This window comes from Carettochelys insculpta, chromosome 22 (genome assembly GCF_033958435.1).
Source record: "Carettochelys insculpta isolate YL-2023 chromosome 22, ASM3395843v1, whole genome shotgun sequence".
Classification (NCBI taxonomy): Eukaryota; Metazoa; Chordata; order Testudines; family Carettochelyidae; genus Carettochelys; species Carettochelys insculpta.
Genome location: NC_134158.1, coordinates 3,991,562 through 4,007,873, shown reverse-complemented (window position 1 = coordinate 4,007,873; position 16,312 = coordinate 3,991,562). Strand labels below are relative to the sequence as shown.

The following is a 16,312-nucleotide window of genomic DNA, read 5'->3' as shown; positions in this document are numbered from 1 at the left end:
AGACAATCGGGCATCAGGGAATTGTCGTTCAGTGACGCGGAGACGCAGAAAGTTTCTCTCTCCATTTGATCCAACATTTCAAGAGCACGTGTCCTTTTCTAGGTAGTGCGGGGGCTTTAGTTGGGGGCTTTTAGATGTTCACCGTTTTTCACAAATAATCAGGCGGTTTACTGTTTTTCTCACTTGGCAATTACAACATCGGCAGCCACAAAGAAGTCCTTAAGGAGCACCAACCACGTGGCTCTGGAGCCACAAGTAGCAGCCTCCTGCCCTGGGGAGAGGAGATTCCCTGAGTCACTCTCCAGCTGGGCCCGATTCTGTCACTGACCCATCAAACCCTCCCCCAGGGCTGAGCTCTGCCCCTCACGCTCTGATTCTCTCTCCCCTGCAGCCCATGTGACTCTGCATCCAGACACGGCTCATCCCCACCTCGTCCTGTCTGAGGGTGGGAAAAGTGTGAGACGGGCAGACACACGGCAGCAACTGCCCAACAACCGGGAGAGATTCGACACGTGGCCCTGTGTGCTGGGCTGTGAGGGGTTCACCGCAGGGAGACATTGCTGGGAGGTGGAGGTCGGGGGTGGGCAATGCTGGGCTGTGGGGGTGGCCAGAGAGTCTGTGAGCAGGAAGAGACGGATCAGCCTCAGCCCTGTGGGGGGGGGGAGTCTGGGCTGTGCGGTGGTTGGGGGATCAGTTCCAGGCTCTCACCTCCCCTGTGACCCCCCCTGCCCCTGAGCCGGGCCCCCTGCAGGATCCGGGTGTGTCTGGACTGTGACCGGGGGCAGGTGACACTTATCGATGCTGCTACTCAGGCCCTGATCTTCACTTTCCTGCCGGGCTCCATCCCTGGGGAGAGAATCCGGCCCTGGCTGGGGCTGTGGCAGTCCCAGCTCCGACTGTGCTCCTGAAATCAGCCTCTCCAGCCTCACATACATCAGTCCCTGTGAACTTGGAGGACTCCCATGTACCCAGCCCCTGGCTCCTCATCTCTTCTCCTCCCTCCCGGCATCCCCAGAGATAAGAGGGGGAGGGGGATAAACCCCTGGCGCTGCAGGAGGGGTTGTGAGCGGCAGATGTGGGGCTGGGTGGGGCAGAATTAACAGCTGGGCTGGGAACAGGCATATCAATTAACGGGGGGCAGAGGGTGAGAACCTGGAAGCTCCGCAGCAGCGGAAATGTTTTGTACTGATCTGTGTCCTTAGATCTCATTGGGGTCTCCCAGCCAGAGCTCCTGCCACAGGGGTCAAAGTCCCCCTCCCCTGTAACTGCTGGGGAGCTGGTAACGCTGTGATTGTCGCACCCCTGGGGCTGGGCAGGGGGAGTTCTAACATCACCGGATAAAGCAGGACATATAATGGCCATGTCTACACGGGCAGCTTCTGTCAACAAAAGTCACTGTTGACAGAGAAATCTCGGCAGAGTATCTGTGGGCAGATTGCTGCTTCCCACAACTTGCTCTATGAACCGAACAGCCAGACTGCGCTGCCCTGGGGGGACAGAACAAGGCAATGGCAGCCCTGCAAACAGAGCGCTGCACGGCCCTCTGCCGACAAAACACTGTTGGCAATGATGTTATACCTGAACTGGGAGAGGTCTGAAGCTGCTGGCAGAACAGCTGCCTTCTGTCGACACACTGGCGAGGGAGCGCTTTAGCTGCATGGATGCGCTGGAGTTTTATCAACAGAAGCTGCCCGAGTCGAATGGCCGTAGTGTGTTGCTTTGAAACTCCGTTTTCAGGGCAGCCAGTGTCAGTTCAGACGCCTGGTGTGTAACCTCTCAGGTTAGCGACACTGCGAGAGTCAGAGGGGCTGGTGGGGAAATGGAGGGAAAAGGGAAGGAGAAAGTAAAACCAACTAACCAGAGTGTCCTGGAGAAAGGGTGAAAATCAATGGAAAACAGTGCCAGGAAAACCCCCTGCAGAGGAGAAGCAGCCAGAGGCAGGGAGAGGGGAAGGGATGAATCCAGGGGGAAGACTGGAGAACAGGAGGGGGATGTTCTGTGACAGAGATCACAGGGAGTGGGAGAGAGACAGGTATTTATGGTAAATAAAGAACATATTCCTTTCTCTTTTCCCGGCATCACTTGTTCGGGGCAGAGTGGTGGGTTTGGTTCCCTGCTCAGCTGGATCCCCCCCAACGTCAATAGGGAACAGACGGACATGTCCCTGTGCTGAGGGCTGGGTTTGATTGTGGTGTGTTGATACCCAGCCTGTGCCCTGTCTCTTGTGCTCTCTGCAGCTGTGGAAATGAGTGTTCCCCAGCTGGCTGTGTGCGAGGGGGCTGCACATGTGGGGCTGTCTCTCCCCTGTGATTTCTGAGGTGCTGAATTTGTGAAAGGGAGGCTGAAGGTGTGTGAAATATGTTGCTCACATTCCTTCTGCACATCAGGATTCACAGTGGTGCCCAAGGAGGTGTTTGTGGGATGGGACCTGCTCCCAGAGACAGTCTCTGGGTGTGTCTACACCAGGATGCAGGTTTCTGCCCCTCATTTTGCAGTCTGTGTGTAAACAAGGCAAGTGGTTGCTTTCACCTCAGTGTCAGTGGCTGGAAAGTTCTGGGGGCGGGAAGGTGCTGGGGCGGGTTAGCCGTCACTGAGGTGAAACCATTACTCGCCTGAGCCCCACTAGGCCGGTACAATGAGATTGCGGCCTCATATTCACTACTGCATTGGAAAAACGAACAAACCTTTCTCCTCGGCTGGACATGAGCCTAGGCCCAAAATGGGGAGGAAGGAGCAACCCCACCCTCAGCCAGGGCTGGGACCCTTTCTCTGAGCTTCTAATTTCAATGACTGGGTGGGATTCATGGAGGAGCAGAGATGTTGCAATGCAGAGCCTCACCTGGTCAAATATGTAGGTGCCTGGATAATCACAAGAACACCATGACCCTGAAGCGTAATAGCTCACACATTTATTAATCAGGGTACAGTTGTTGGATTTCTGGCTTGCAAGAGGAGTTGGCCTGTTTTCCCCAGTTACCCCATTTTAGGCTGTTTTGGTCTATTTTAGCAGTAATGCAAATGGCCTGCAGAGCTCACACTTTGTGTCCATATTGGGTAGGTGTTACTATTGTAGGCAGACACTTACGAATATGGATTTAAATAAGTGTATAAATAGCCTGTTAGGTGAGTATAAAAATATCTGTAGCTGATGTTCCAGCTTTGCTATTGTAACCGCACACTGAGGTAAATTGGTGGCCCTTATCTTGTGAAGCCTCAGCAGGTGCCAAACAATATCATGGCCCAGGTACATCCGTTCTCTTGTTTACCGAAAAGTAGTGGCAAAGGTCACCAGGTGGCATCTCCCTGGTGCTCATTCTTAGAATTTGCCCCTGAAGCTGTGACGTATCCCTTTGTGCAGGAGTCTGCAACCGAAATAGCAACAAGAGCCGTTGTTTTCAAATTCAGCTCCAAAAGCCAAACTTCAAAAGCTGCAACGCACGTGAATACAAGACAGTCCTTAATAGATATGTACAAATAGTAAATAACATCCAACGGTACTTTGTGTAACCCCTGTTTTAAGAACAGCACAACGCAATGATTTTTACTGGTTAGAAAGTTGTTACCCCATTACCTGTGTTTGCAGCAGAGTAGCCCTGAGAAACTCCAGCTCAGATCTGGGCTCCACACAACACACACTGAGGGACATCCTGGCCCTGAGGAGTTTGGTTAAAATGGAGAAGGCAAAGGGTAAGAAGGGAAACTGAGGCACAAAGCAAGGCAGTGAGTTACTGAGGGTCACCCAGCATGTCAGTGGCTGAGGTCATCATAGAAGCCAAATACGCCTTGTCCTGTCAGGGCCCTACCCTCTAGATCATGCTGCCTGCTAAGCAGCAGCACCACTGCCCCCATGAAAGAGTGTGTCCGCTGGGGGGAAGTGCTGTGATAAAGGCCCCATGTCCAGCAGGGAGAGGAGGTCCCACTGGGATGCAGAACTCCTGGGCAGCTCCGCGAGGGGTTAGACATCGATGCTGCGGCCGGCACTAGAGGAGGTCACGGAGCTGAACACTGTGTGGACGCTAATGCTTTGTGGCCCCCCACAACGGGGCTCCAGACAGCGCAGGTCCCTGCCAGGTACCACTGGGATCAGCGTGGAGCATAGCAAAGCTAACCCCAGGCGGGAGCTGCCCCGTGCAAGGCTGAGCTGTGCTAGTGTGTACGTGGGCAGGGACAGGCCAAAGTGATTCCCTTAGTCCCACCAGGCAGCCTTTGGACAGCGCCGGGGCCCACTGCTTCCGGGTCCGTCACCTGGGCCTGCGACAGTGGGTACATTGCCATTGAAAGAGCCCCTCATTTCAGCCAACCTCAGCTGCTCTCATCCAGACAGCCCGTCCAGTCAGGAACAAGTCGTCCTGGGGCCCCTTAGAGACTCACAGAGGCTTTGGAGCATGAGCGTTCGTGGAGGCATCCGGGGAAGTGGGTCTTTGCCCACGAAAGCTCAGGCTCCAAAATCTCTGTGAGTCTACAAGGGGCCCCAGGACTTGTTGTTCTCGAAGACACAGACTAACACGGCTGCCTCTCTGGTACTTGTCCAATCATGGTGGCCACTGACCTATCCCCACTGCTCAGGACATCCCCACTCTGCATCCCTGGGACTGCTCCCACCAGAGCCAAATCTCCCAGGGGGACCAGCCTTCAAGGGACACTTAAAACTTCAAATGTTCTTGCTGCTGGGTCCTGCTGGTGAGGGGGAGACAGCCCCATGCAGCCCTACGGCCTCGCTCAGCCCAGCGGGGGACACATTCCCAGTCCGGCAGGGCTGGGGAGTGCTGCTGGGGGCGGCGTGTGGGAGACGGGGTCTCAGAGGGGCTGTGGGGAGATCTGGGCAGTGAGGGGTGGGGCGGTCAGGGGCACACTGGGCAGTATGTGGGGGTGTTAGCGGGAAGGCTCAGGAGTTTGATGTGGATGCGGGTGAGTGTGTTAAACACCCTTCTCCTAGGGGAAGCAAAACCGTTCCTCCAATTGAGTGTGTCCCCTGTGGCTGACCCCGAATGGCCCCCTCCCTCTGCCTGATCCCCTAACGAGGGACAGTACCAGGGAGGTCGCCGTGTTAGTCTGTATTCCAGCAACACAAGCCTGCCATCAGGGAGCGCTTTAAAGACTGAAAAACTGATGTGTTAGGTGATGAGCTTCCCTGGGACGGACCCACTTCTGCAGGTCTCTGTCTCACACATACCTGTATCCAGCTCTGTCTCTGCATCCCACAGTGAGGAGTGGCGAGTGGGATTCACACCAGAATTCGGTGTCTGAGGGGTTAATTTACGCTGTGGGGGAGGGGAAGAGAATCAGGAACCAACAGTCAATGGAATAAAACACCCGGTGCTGGGACCAGGGACGTCGCAGTGGGCAGGAAGCCCAGCCCCAGCCCAGCGCCCTGCACACCCCACACGCTCAGCCCCCGGCCGGAGAGCTCTGCCCTCGGGGAGCGCCGGGTGGCGTCCGTCAGGGCGGCGGGTGCTCAGGACCTGCGGCCGTTGGCCTGCGGGGAGCCCTCGGGGGGCGCTGAGGAGTCCCTGGGCGGTGGGAGCGGAGGGAGGCAGCGGCTGGGCGGCGGGGGCAGGGGTGCGGATGGGGCGTGAGGGGACAGACGGGCGGGTGGGAGGACGATCTCCTCCTTCCCCTCCCTTGGCAGGCAGCAGCCGGCCGGCGCTGGGCAGCGTGACGCCCGCGCTGGCTCTGCCCTGGGCCAGACAGCGCTGCTGCTGCGGGGGTGGGGGCAGTGCCGGGCAGCCGCCCTGGGACGTCCGTCCATCCCTCCGTCCGTCCGTCCCCGGCTCTGACAGACGCCGGAGGGGGGGGACCTGCCCCTGGCGCCCTGGGGGGCAAACAGCTCTGAGGGGATGGAACGCTGAGGGAAAAGGGCGGGAAAAACCGGTTAGTTCCGGTTCCAGCCGCCAGCGCCCGACCCCCCCCCCCCGCACAGCTGCGCCCAGGGGGGTCCCAGTCGGGTGCTCCGACTCCATTGGGAGTGCGACAACCCAGTGACCACAACCACAGATGAGGCCACGGACACGTGTTCAACACAACCCCCCAGCGGGTGTGTCCGCAGCGCGCGGGGAGCCCAGTAACAGAGAGGAAGCCCCGCTCGTCTCTACACTGTCAGAACAAAAAGCCGCCAAGTCGCACTTCACCTTCTCTGAGGGACCTGAGGGTTGGGATTTGTGCCTCGAGTCCTTTCACCTTCTCTTCTAAAATGGCTCCCAGCTCACCCCTGGGCCAGAGAAAATCCTCTCTCTCATTCGGGAGGAAGACAAACACGGCACATGCCCCGCAGGTCACAGCACCAGAGCTCTCCCCAGCCACGTCACTCCCCATTGCTCCCTTGACAGAGATCCCTTATTTGTTTCTAGTGCCGCCTTGGAGGGCACAAGAGAAACCCCGTACGAGAAAGGTGAGAACAGGTGTGTGGCTCCTCCCAAAGGCGAGCTGCCTGCGAGCTGCTCCTGTTCGCTGCTCCTCACAGGAGTCGCTGGGGCCGCCTTCTTTCGGGGCTGCGAGCTGGCTAGGCCCGGCTGAGTTATGAATGAAAAGCCCCGGGCAGCGCGGAACAGCCCACGTCCTGCGTCCCTCTCCCCGTGGCCAGCCCGGCCCCTCTGCGCACCCCAGCGGCAGACGGCCGTGGAGAGGCAGCTGGTGGCGTGGGAGTTCCTGGCTGAACAACAGCGCCTCCTGCTGGCACGGCTGGGAGAGCTGGCCCAGGAGATTGGGCCGAGCGGGGAGGAAAATGCCACCCGGATGGGGGAGAAGATTTCCCGGGCTGGCGCCCTCAACACACAGCTGGAGGGGACGTGTCAGCAGCCGGTGCTGGAGCTGCTGCAGGTGAGAGGGCGCTGGATGTGCCCAGGGCCCTATTAAGGAGGGGACTGAGGTGCCTGAAGCTCCAGGCCCAGAACAATTGAGACAGAATTTTTTGAGAGACATTTTGAAGCATATGCTCCAAAATCTCTGTGAGTCTCTAAGGGGCCACCAAGTCCTGGTGCCTTTGGCCTGGTGCACCTATGACACAGGCCTCACAATCTTCAAAAAGCTTTTCCCTGAGGCAGTGCTTGAGGACAGCATAAACAGCATCGCGTACAATCAAACGCAGACCTTTTTTACACTGACGACGTGGGACTGGCTCAGCCGCTTCCATACCAAGCCTCTTCCTAAATTCCTCATCGCCGTCGTCCTTGGCATTATCTTCAGTGGTTCGGTGCTGAGCAAAACCAAGGTGGGCCCATTTCATCTTCGTTCTCTGACACGTCGTCCTGGGGCTCTGGGGCCTCAAGGAAGGCCCTGTCGAGCTCTGGAGAGATTCCCAGAAAGAAAATAATGCAAGATCCTGGGGTCGTTTTAGGTTTTCACAAAATCCCATGACACCGCCCCCCCCACCTCGCTCATTCGTTTCTTCCCTCTTTGGCTTCTTTTCCGTTCTCCTTGTCCGACTCCTGCAAGCTGCGGCCGCCTTCCTCCGTAGGGGAGGACAGAGAGAGGCCGTCTACCTTGTCGGGCCGCCTCGAGAGCGGCTGGGTTTCGGGGTCGGGTTCCGGTGTATCCGTCAACAAGGGTTGGGCCAAAGGGCTCCCCTCGGAGCTGTCGCGGATGCGGCGCTTTCTCCACGTGCGGCGGAGACCCGTCGGCACATGAACGACGTCCGAACTCCTGGCAGGGGTGGTGAAAGTGTCCCTCTTCCCGCTCAGCGTTTGCACAGTTCTGAACCACGCGCCCTTGGAGCCAGATGGCCTCTTTGTGGGGGTAGCGCTGCGCTCCGGTTGGTAGAGGGTGGCGGGGCGAGTCCTTCGAGGGGTCGCATGACACCCTTTCCTTCCAGGCACGTGTCTCACTTGACCCCGATGTACTCCTGCCCCCCAAGGGCACGTCTGCCGGTGACAGGGGGCGGGCCTAAAAAGGTTGGGGTGGAACTTCTGGTGACAGGAGGGAGGGTCGAAAGGGTTAAGGGGGTGGGACTTCTGGTGAAAGGGGTGGGCGGAGCTAAAAGGGCTGAGGCGTGGCTGAAGGGAAAAGGCGTTGTGGCGAAGGTTTGCTTTTGGTAGGCCACACCCCCGGAAGTGACGCACCAGGGCACGACTGCCAAGGACAGGTGGGCAGAGCTGGGACGGAGCAGCTGGGGAAAGGGGCGTGGCTCAAGGGAAAGAGGGCGTGGCTAAAGTTGGATTGATGGCAGACCCCGGAAACTACTCAGGGCTTTGCAGCAGGGCACCTGGCTCACACCAGACTGGGGGGTGCCGGGGGCGGGCGGTGGATGCATTGTGGGCGGGGGTCTGGATCAGGCAAGGCTGGAAGGCGGTGGAGGGGCTCTGGGTCAGATCACGCTGGGGCGGGGGGCGGGGGGCGGGAAATGTCCGGGTCACACCAGGGGCTGGGAGGGTCTGGTCAGCCCGGGCGGCTGCTTCGGTGGCTTCAGCTCCCTGCCGGCAGTGACCACGTGCGGCCGCCAGGGGGCGCGCTAAAGCCGCCCGCGCCCGCGGGCTCCCCCGAGCCGAGATTCGAGCCCGGCGCCCTCCGCCGCTGCCGCGCTGGGGCCGCCCCTGCAGCTCCCGCGCGCCTGGGGGAGCGGGACGCGAAGGGGACGTGCCCCGCCCCGCCCCGCCCGGCTGCTGCTCCGGGAGTAACGGGGCTCCCCGGCCAGCCCCTCCCGGGGCGCTGAGCTCACGGGGCGTTGGCCGCCTTGCGGGGAGCTCGGCGCTGGGCTGTGCCGGGGCCGGGCCTCCTGGCGGGGGCGAGGAGCTGGGGCTGCTCCCGGGGGTGGGGGACACGTGGCGCCGCTTAGCCCCGCTGGGGGTGAACGCTGCTCTCGGAGGTCACCTGGGGCGACGTCCCCTGCAAGCAGGGCGCTGCGGGACCCAACTGGCCCGAGCCTGCCGCGGTCAGGGGAAAGGCGCCCCAGCCTGGCAGGGACCTGCTGCAGCTGGGGAACCCCCCGGCCCAGGGGAGCCCCCGCCAGACCCAGACCCACTGAGGGCAGGGGAGGGATGCCGATCTCCCAGCCCAGCCCCACGTGGCGCCTCCCCCTGCCTCAGCCTGGGGGCTGTGTTGGGGGGAGAGCTGGGGTGGGGTCCTCTCTGCTGTAGCCCGGAGCCAGCCGGCACCCGAAGCCCTTCAGACCTGGCTCCACCCCAGAGCCCGCACGCCCAGGCAGCACCCTCACCCCCAACCCTCTGCACCAGCCCTGAGCCCCCCTCCCACATGCCAAACCCCTTGACCTCACCCCCCCCCGCGCTTTGTCAGACTACTGATATGGAGGGGACGTGTCACATTTCCCATGAGGGGTGCACGGAACAAATTCATTCCACAGGTGCCTGGGAAAAGTTAACGGGAAGGCTGAGTCTGAGCCCGGGTTTTACAGAGGAAACACCAACTCAGCTGGGCCAACATCCCAGCCTTGTTCCCAAGAGGTGACCAACAGCTGGGGGGAGCGGGGGCGGGGAGGGGGACAAGCAGGAGCAGAGTGCATGAGAGAGGGGACTTGCATTTCGCTCAGGGTTAATACCCCCTTGGGACTGCCCTGCAGTGCCCTGTAAGAAAAACAAGTCCTGGGGCACCTCAGAGACTAACATTCTGGAGCGTAAGCTCTCGTGGGCAAAGCCCCGCTTCATCCCAGAGTGCGCCAGCCTTTCTAGGTGGCAATGCGCCCACTGCTCACCTTTTCCCTCTCACTCTACAGGCTCGTCTTCTATTGGCCCAGCCTGCTACTGCTGACTGAGGACTGTTTCTCACTGCCTCTCTCCTTCTCTAGAGTTGCCCACTGCTCACCTTGTAATGATCTGCAGCACGAAGGGTCTGTCCTGATCGCTTCCTGGAACGTCTGGTGACAGTCTCGCATACGTACAGCATCCATTCTCACTCACACAACAAGGAGCTTTCATTAGCACAGATACAATCAGTACTGAGACTGAACAGCAAGTTAATTTCAAAACCATCACACTGAATTCAATGTCAGATACAGGTGAACATTACACAGAACTGAAAGAGTTTTATACTACAGGGGTGCAGCTTGCTTGCTTTTAGGCCCTTTTAGGCCCCATGGAAAAACTGCCAACTGTCTTCAGTTGCGTCTCCTCTTTGTCTTAAACCTGCACAATCAAAAAGTTTCAATCTGTTCTTAATGGTTAACCAAACCAGGTCTGGCCAGGGGGGCTGGAACAATTTTTATCATGGGAGTGCTGATGAAGGGGACTTGCAGCCCTCTGCTTTCACCAGCCCTGGAGGCCTGCTGACCTAGAGCAGACCTGCCTCTTACAAACACTTGGATTCTTTTCTCTGCAAAAAAAAGAGCAGTCTATGAGCATTTTAAAGGCTAACAAAATAATTTATTAAGCGGTGAGCTTTTCTGGAATAGACCTACATCTTCAGACCATAAGACTCAATATTTAAGGCACAGACAACCAAAAGTAGTCATCAAGGTTGACAAATCGGAATCAAAGTGGGCACATCAGAAGAGCGGTAAGAAGGGGAGAAATCCAGAGTCACATCAAACAAAGTGGCTATGTCTACACTAGCCCAAAACTTCAAAGTGTCCATGCAAATCGCCATTTTGAAGATTACTAATGAGACTCTCTTTAGAATGCGGGGGGCGGGGTGGGGGGCAGCACTTGGAAATTGCAGCGGCTCGCGCTGCGCAGCTGGTCCAGATGTGGAAATCCCCTTATTTTAATTTGCTGATAGGAATAAGGGGATTTCGAAGTTGCCGGGGTTCTTTTGAAAAGGACCCCCATCTAGACCAGCGCTGCAATTCCAAAGTGCCCCAGCCGCGCACTTGCTAATGAGGTGCTAAATATGCATTTAACTGCTTTTACAGATGATAAATAGCAAAACAAAAAGCAGTCAAGTAGCACTTTAAAGACTAGCAAAATGGTTTATTAGGTGAGCTTTCCTGGGACAGACCCACTTCTTCAGACCATAGCCAGACCAGAACAGACTCAAGATTTAAGGCACAGAGAACCAAAACGGTAAGCAAGGAGGACAAATCGGAAAAAGATAATCAAGGTGAGCAAATCAGAGAGCGGAGGGGTGGCGGGGGGGAAGGCCAAGAATTAGATTGAGCCAAGTATGCAGACAAGCCCCTATAGTGACTCAGAAAGTTCCCATCATGATTGAAACCATGTGTTAATGTGCCGAATTTGAATAGAAAAGCCAGTTCAGATGTTTCTCTTTCCAAAGCGGAGCAAGAATTGCTTTTCTGCAACACACATCCCTTGAGGTCATCGACAGAATGCCCCGTTCCATGAAAAGGTTGACTAACTGGTTTGTGGATCTGGAGCGTTTTGATGTCTGTTTTGTGCCCATTGACCCTTTGTCTAAGGGAGTTAGAAGTCCGCCCAATATACGAAGCACCTGGGCACTGTTGGCATATATGATGTTAGTAGAGGAGCATGAGAAAGTGCCCGTGATTCTGTGAGTAACCTGATTAGGTCCAGTGAGGGTATTTCCAGAGAAGAGATGTGGAGAAAGCGAGCAGCGGGCTTTGTTGCAGGGAAAGGTTCCAGGACCGCTATTCCTGGGCTTATAGACTGTGGCTGTTAGTGAGAAACCTCGTAAGGTTGGGAGATTGTCTGAAAGAACAAACAGGCATGTCACCCAGAAGCTTCTGTCATTATTCCAAATGTTAAACACGTATTTCAGTGCTTCCTGAGTAGTGCTTAAAGTAACCATTTATATAGTAATCTGAAAGATCACAGCAAATAAAAACACAACCTAGAAGCAAAACCGTAAATGATTCTTTGAATAAGTTTGCATATTAAGAACCCTGTTTTTGGTTCAGAAAAACGAGATCTTCACACTCAAAATCTATTTTTTCACCAAATGCATTTCCCTCAAAAGGAAAGTGCACCGCTCCTAAAAGCACTGCAATACCAGGTCGATGCATGGAGAGAATGGAGCAAGCCCCTATTCCATGTCCCTCTTCCAAAAATCCATATAATATAGAGTTCTCAGATAGAGAACATATCAGATATTAAACTGATAAGAACAGATACTACACTTGATCTGAGCCCACAAAAAGGCCGAGAAGCAATACCGTTTTCAAACAATTTTACACAGCCCACCCATCTGGACACTTTTCGATGGCATGACGACTCACCCGAATGCAACACACGTGAGCATTGCAACAAGATCTTTACAGATCGGCAAGTACACCTGCTCTCTTCATCCTGCAGCTCCTTTCTAGCTGGTCAAAGCAAAACCTCTCCCACCAGAGAATTCAGCTTTAAAATGACTTATTCCACCAGACCTGCGAGCTGCCTTTGTGGTGGCTGTTTCGCTCCCTAAGCGATCACCTAATCTGCATGAAGCCTGTCCCCTCGCTGCAGCATGCTGACGCCATCGAGCTGTTAACCCTGGATGGACTGCAGAACCAAAACAAAAAGCAGTCAAGTAGCACTGTAAAGACTAGCAAAAGAATTTGGAAACCTTCTGTTCATGCCACATGCCTGCCAGAAGGGCCGGCTTCAGCTCTTGTGGGGTTTTCCTGTCAAGGATACAACCAACCAGCTCGAGCCCCCACCCAGTGGCCTGGGACAATTTCACCCCCATGCGGGGTGCCTGGAAGGCGGTTCTCCCCCCTCGCAAGCACAGAGTCTGAGATAGAAATGGCTTCTTTAAGGACCATTACCTACCCCAAGGTTACAGTGACAGATGCAGTATATCTAAGCAAAGAAGAGACAAACCCCCTTTACCCAGCTACCATCCCCATATGCAGTAGAACCCAGTCTCTTGCTGGGGCTCTTGGCCCTTTACCCCATACACACAGTTCCAGGGTGTACCTTCTGCAGTGCAGTCCCGAACCCAAAGCCCGCAGATACATTCATTACCAGGGCAGTACCAGCTGTCCACTTGTCTGCAGCCTCCCCTTGCTGCCACAAGCCACCCACCCTCATCTGATGGGCTTCTGACCAGCCTCCCACTGTCACCCACCACCACTCCTACCAGCCACCCACCATGGTTCCCAACCCCACTGTTTGGGCTCCCCCAAAGGCAGAACCCTCTGATTTTACCTCAGCATGGCCTCAGCTGCCACTTTGGCATTAGAGCTCCTGGTATTTCTCAGAGAGGGTTTTACAAACATCCTCGTCACCACCTTTACCTTTCAACAGCAGGGAAGGACTAGCCAAGCCAGACTTAGAGCCACACAGCCAAGGCACTGAGAAAAGTGACTTAACCACTGCACCGCCACCTTTTTTCTTACAAGTCTTTAAACCAGGGAGCCCTGTGTAATCAATGTCTTATGCAGCTATGGCGACTGCCCTGTCCCCCACAACAACACACAGCTGGAGGGGACGTGTCAGCAGCCGGCGCTGGAGCTGCTGCAGGTGAGAGGGCGCTGGATGTGCCCAGGGCCCTATTAAGGAGGGGACTGAGGTGCCTGAAGCTCCAAGCCCAGAACAATTCAGACAGAATTTTTTGAGAGACGTTTTGAAGCATATGCTCCAAAATCTCTGTTAGTCTCTAAGGGGCCACCAAGTCCTGGTGCCTTTGGCCTGGTGCACCTATGACACAGGCCTCACAATCTTCAAAAAGCTTTTCCCTGAGGCAGTGCTTAAGGACAGCATAAACAGCAACGCGTACAATCGAACGCAGACCTTTTTTACACTGACGATGGGGGACTGGCTCAGCCGCTTCCATACCAAGCCTCTTCCTAAATTCCTCATCGCCGTCGTCCTTGGCATTATCTTCAGTGGTTTGTATCGGTGCTGAGCAAAACCAAGGTGGGCCCATTTCATCTTCGTTCTCTGACACAACGTCGTCCTGGGGCTCTGGGTCCTCAAGAAAGGCCCTGTCGAGCTCTGGAGAGGTTCCCAGAAAGAAAATAATGCAAGATCCTGTGGTCTTTTTAGGTTTTTACAAAATCCCATTACACCGCCCCCCAACCTCGCTCATTCGTCTCTTACCTTGTTGGCTTCTTTTCCGTTCTCCTTGTCCGACTCCTGCAAGCTGCGGCCGCCTTCCTCCGTAGGGGTGGACAGAGAGAGGCCGTCTACCTTGTCAGGCTGCCTCTAGAGCGGTTGGGTTTTGGGGTCGGGTTCCGGTGTATCTGTCAACAAGGGTTGGGCCAAAGGGCTCCCCTCGGAGCTGTCGCGGATGCGGCGCTTTCTCCACGTGCGGCGGAGACCCGTCGGCACATGAACAACGTCCGAACTCCTGGCAGGGGTGCTGAAAGTGTCCCTCTTCCCGCTCAGCGTTTGCACAGTTCTGAACCACGCGCCCTTGGAGCCAGATGGCCTCTTTGTGGGGGTAGCGCTGCGCTCCGGTTGGTAGAGGGTGGCGGGGCGAGTCCTTCGAGGGGTCGCATGACACCCTTTCCTTCCAGGCACGTGTCTCACTTGACCCCGATGTACTCCTGCCCCCCAAGGGCACGTCTGCCGGTGACAGGGGGCGGGCCTAAAAAGGTTGGGGTGGAACTTCTGGTGACAGGAGGGAGGGTCGAAAGGGTTAAGGGGGTGGGACTTCTGGTGAAAGGGGTGGGCGGAGCTAAAAGGGCTGAGGCGTGGCTGAAGGGAAAAGGCGTTGTGGCGAAGGTTTGCTTTTGGTAGGCCACACCCCCGGAAGTGACGCACCAGGGCGCGACTGCCAAGAACAGGTGGGCAGAGCTGGGACGGAACAGCTGGGGAAAGGGGCGTGGCTCAAGGGAAAGAGGGCGTGGCTAAAGTTGGATTGATGGCAGACCCCGGAAACTACTCAGGGCTTTGCAGCAGGGCACCTGGCTCACACCAGACTGGGGGGTGCCGGGGGGTGGATGCATTGTGGGCGGGGGTCTGGATCAGGCAAGGCTGGAAGGCGGTGGAGGGGCTCTGGGTCAGATCACGCTGGGGCGGGGGGCGGGGGGCGGGAAATGTCTGGGTCACACCAGGTGCTGGGAGGGTCTGGTCAGCCCGGGCGGCTGCTTCGGTGGCTTCAGCTCCCTGCCGGCAGTGACCACCTGCGGCCGCCAAGGGGCGCGCTAAAGCCGCCCGCGCCCGCGGGCTCTCCCGAGCCGAGTTTCGACCCGGCGCCCTCCGCCGCTGCTGCGCTGGGGCCGCCCCTGCAGCTCCCGCGCGCCTGGGGGAGCGGGACGCGAAGGGGACGTGCCCCGCCCCGCCCCGCCCCGCCCGGCTGCTGCTCCGGGAGTAACGGGGCTCCCCGGCCAGCCCCTCCCGGGGCGCTGAGCTCACGGGGCGTTGGCCGCTGTGCGGGGAGCTCGGCGCTGGGCTGTGCCGGGGCCGGGCCTCCTGGCGGGGGCGAGGAGCTGGGGCTGCTCCCGGGGGTGGGGGACACGTGGCGCCGCTTCGCCCCGCTGGGGGTGAACGCTGCTCTCGGAGGTCACCTGGGGCGACGTCCCCTGCAAGCAGGGCGCTGCGGGACCCAACTGGCCCGAGCCTGTCGCGGTCAGAGGAAAGGCGCCCCAGCCTGGCAGGGACCTGCTGCAGCTGGGGAGCCCCCCGGCCCAGGGGAGCCCCCGCCAGCCCCAGACCCACTGAGGGCAGGGGAGGGATGCCGATCTCCCAGCCCAGCCCCACGTGGCGCCTCCCCCTGCCTCAGCCTGGGGGCTGTGTTGCGGGGAGAGCTGGGGTGGGGTCCTCTCTGCTGTAGCCCGGAGCCAGCCGGCACCCGAAGCCCTTCAGACCTGGCTCCACCCCAGAGCCCGCACGCCCAGGCAGCACCCTCACCCCCAACCCTCTGCACCAGCCCTGAGCCCCCCTCCCACACGCCGAACCCCTTGACCTCACCCCCCCCCCGCGCTTTGTCAGACTACTGATATGGAGGGGACGTGTCACATTTCCCATGAGGGGTGCACGGAACAAATTCATTCCACAGGTGCCTGGGAAAAGTTAACGGGAAGGCTGAGTCTGAGCCCGGGTTTTACAGAGGAAGCACCAACCCAGCTGGGCCAACATCCCAGCCTTGTTCCCAAGGGGTGACCAACAGCTGGGGGGAGCGGGGGCGGGGAGGGGGACAAGCGGGAGCAGAGCGCATGAGAGAGGGGACTTGCATTTCGCTCAGGGTTAATACCCCCTTGGGACTGCCCTGCCGTGCCCTGTAAGAACAACAAGTCCTGGGGCACCTCAGAGACTAACATTCTGGAGCATAAGCTCTCGTGGGCAAAGCCCCGCTTCATCCCAGAGTGCGCCAGCCTTTCTAGGTGGCAATGCGCCCACCGCTCACCTTTTCCCTCTCACTCTACAGGCTCGTCTTCTATTGGCCCAGCCTGCTACTGCTGACTGAGGACTGTTTCTCACCGCCTCTCTCCTTCTCTAGACTTGCCCACTGCTCACCTTGTAATGATCTGCAGCGCTAAGGGTCTGTCCTGATCGCTTCCTGGAACGTCTGGTGACAGTCTCGC

At 57.6% G+C, this 16,312-nt stretch overlaps 2 protein-coding genes and 1 non-coding gene across 3 annotated transcripts in view; 1 reads left to right on the top strand and 2 right to left on the bottom strand.

The window, feature by feature from the left end:
* LOC142024976 (uncharacterized) overlaps positions 1-16,312 on the bottom strand; it is a 169,847-nt gene that overhangs the window by 113,306 nt on the left and 40,229 nt on the right. The gene's annotated exons all lie outside the window — the stretch shown is intronic.
* The window catches only part of LOC142024740 (uncharacterized), a 372,768-nt gene that overhangs the window by 343,397 nt on the left and 13,059 nt on the right, over positions 1-16,312 (top strand). The gene's annotated exons all lie outside the window — the stretch shown is intronic.
* LOC142025392 (U2 spliceosomal RNA) lies at positions 11,817-12,011 on the bottom strand. The gene has a single exon (XR_012648663.1). It is a non-coding gene; the product is annotated as a U2 spliceosomal RNA (small nuclear RNA).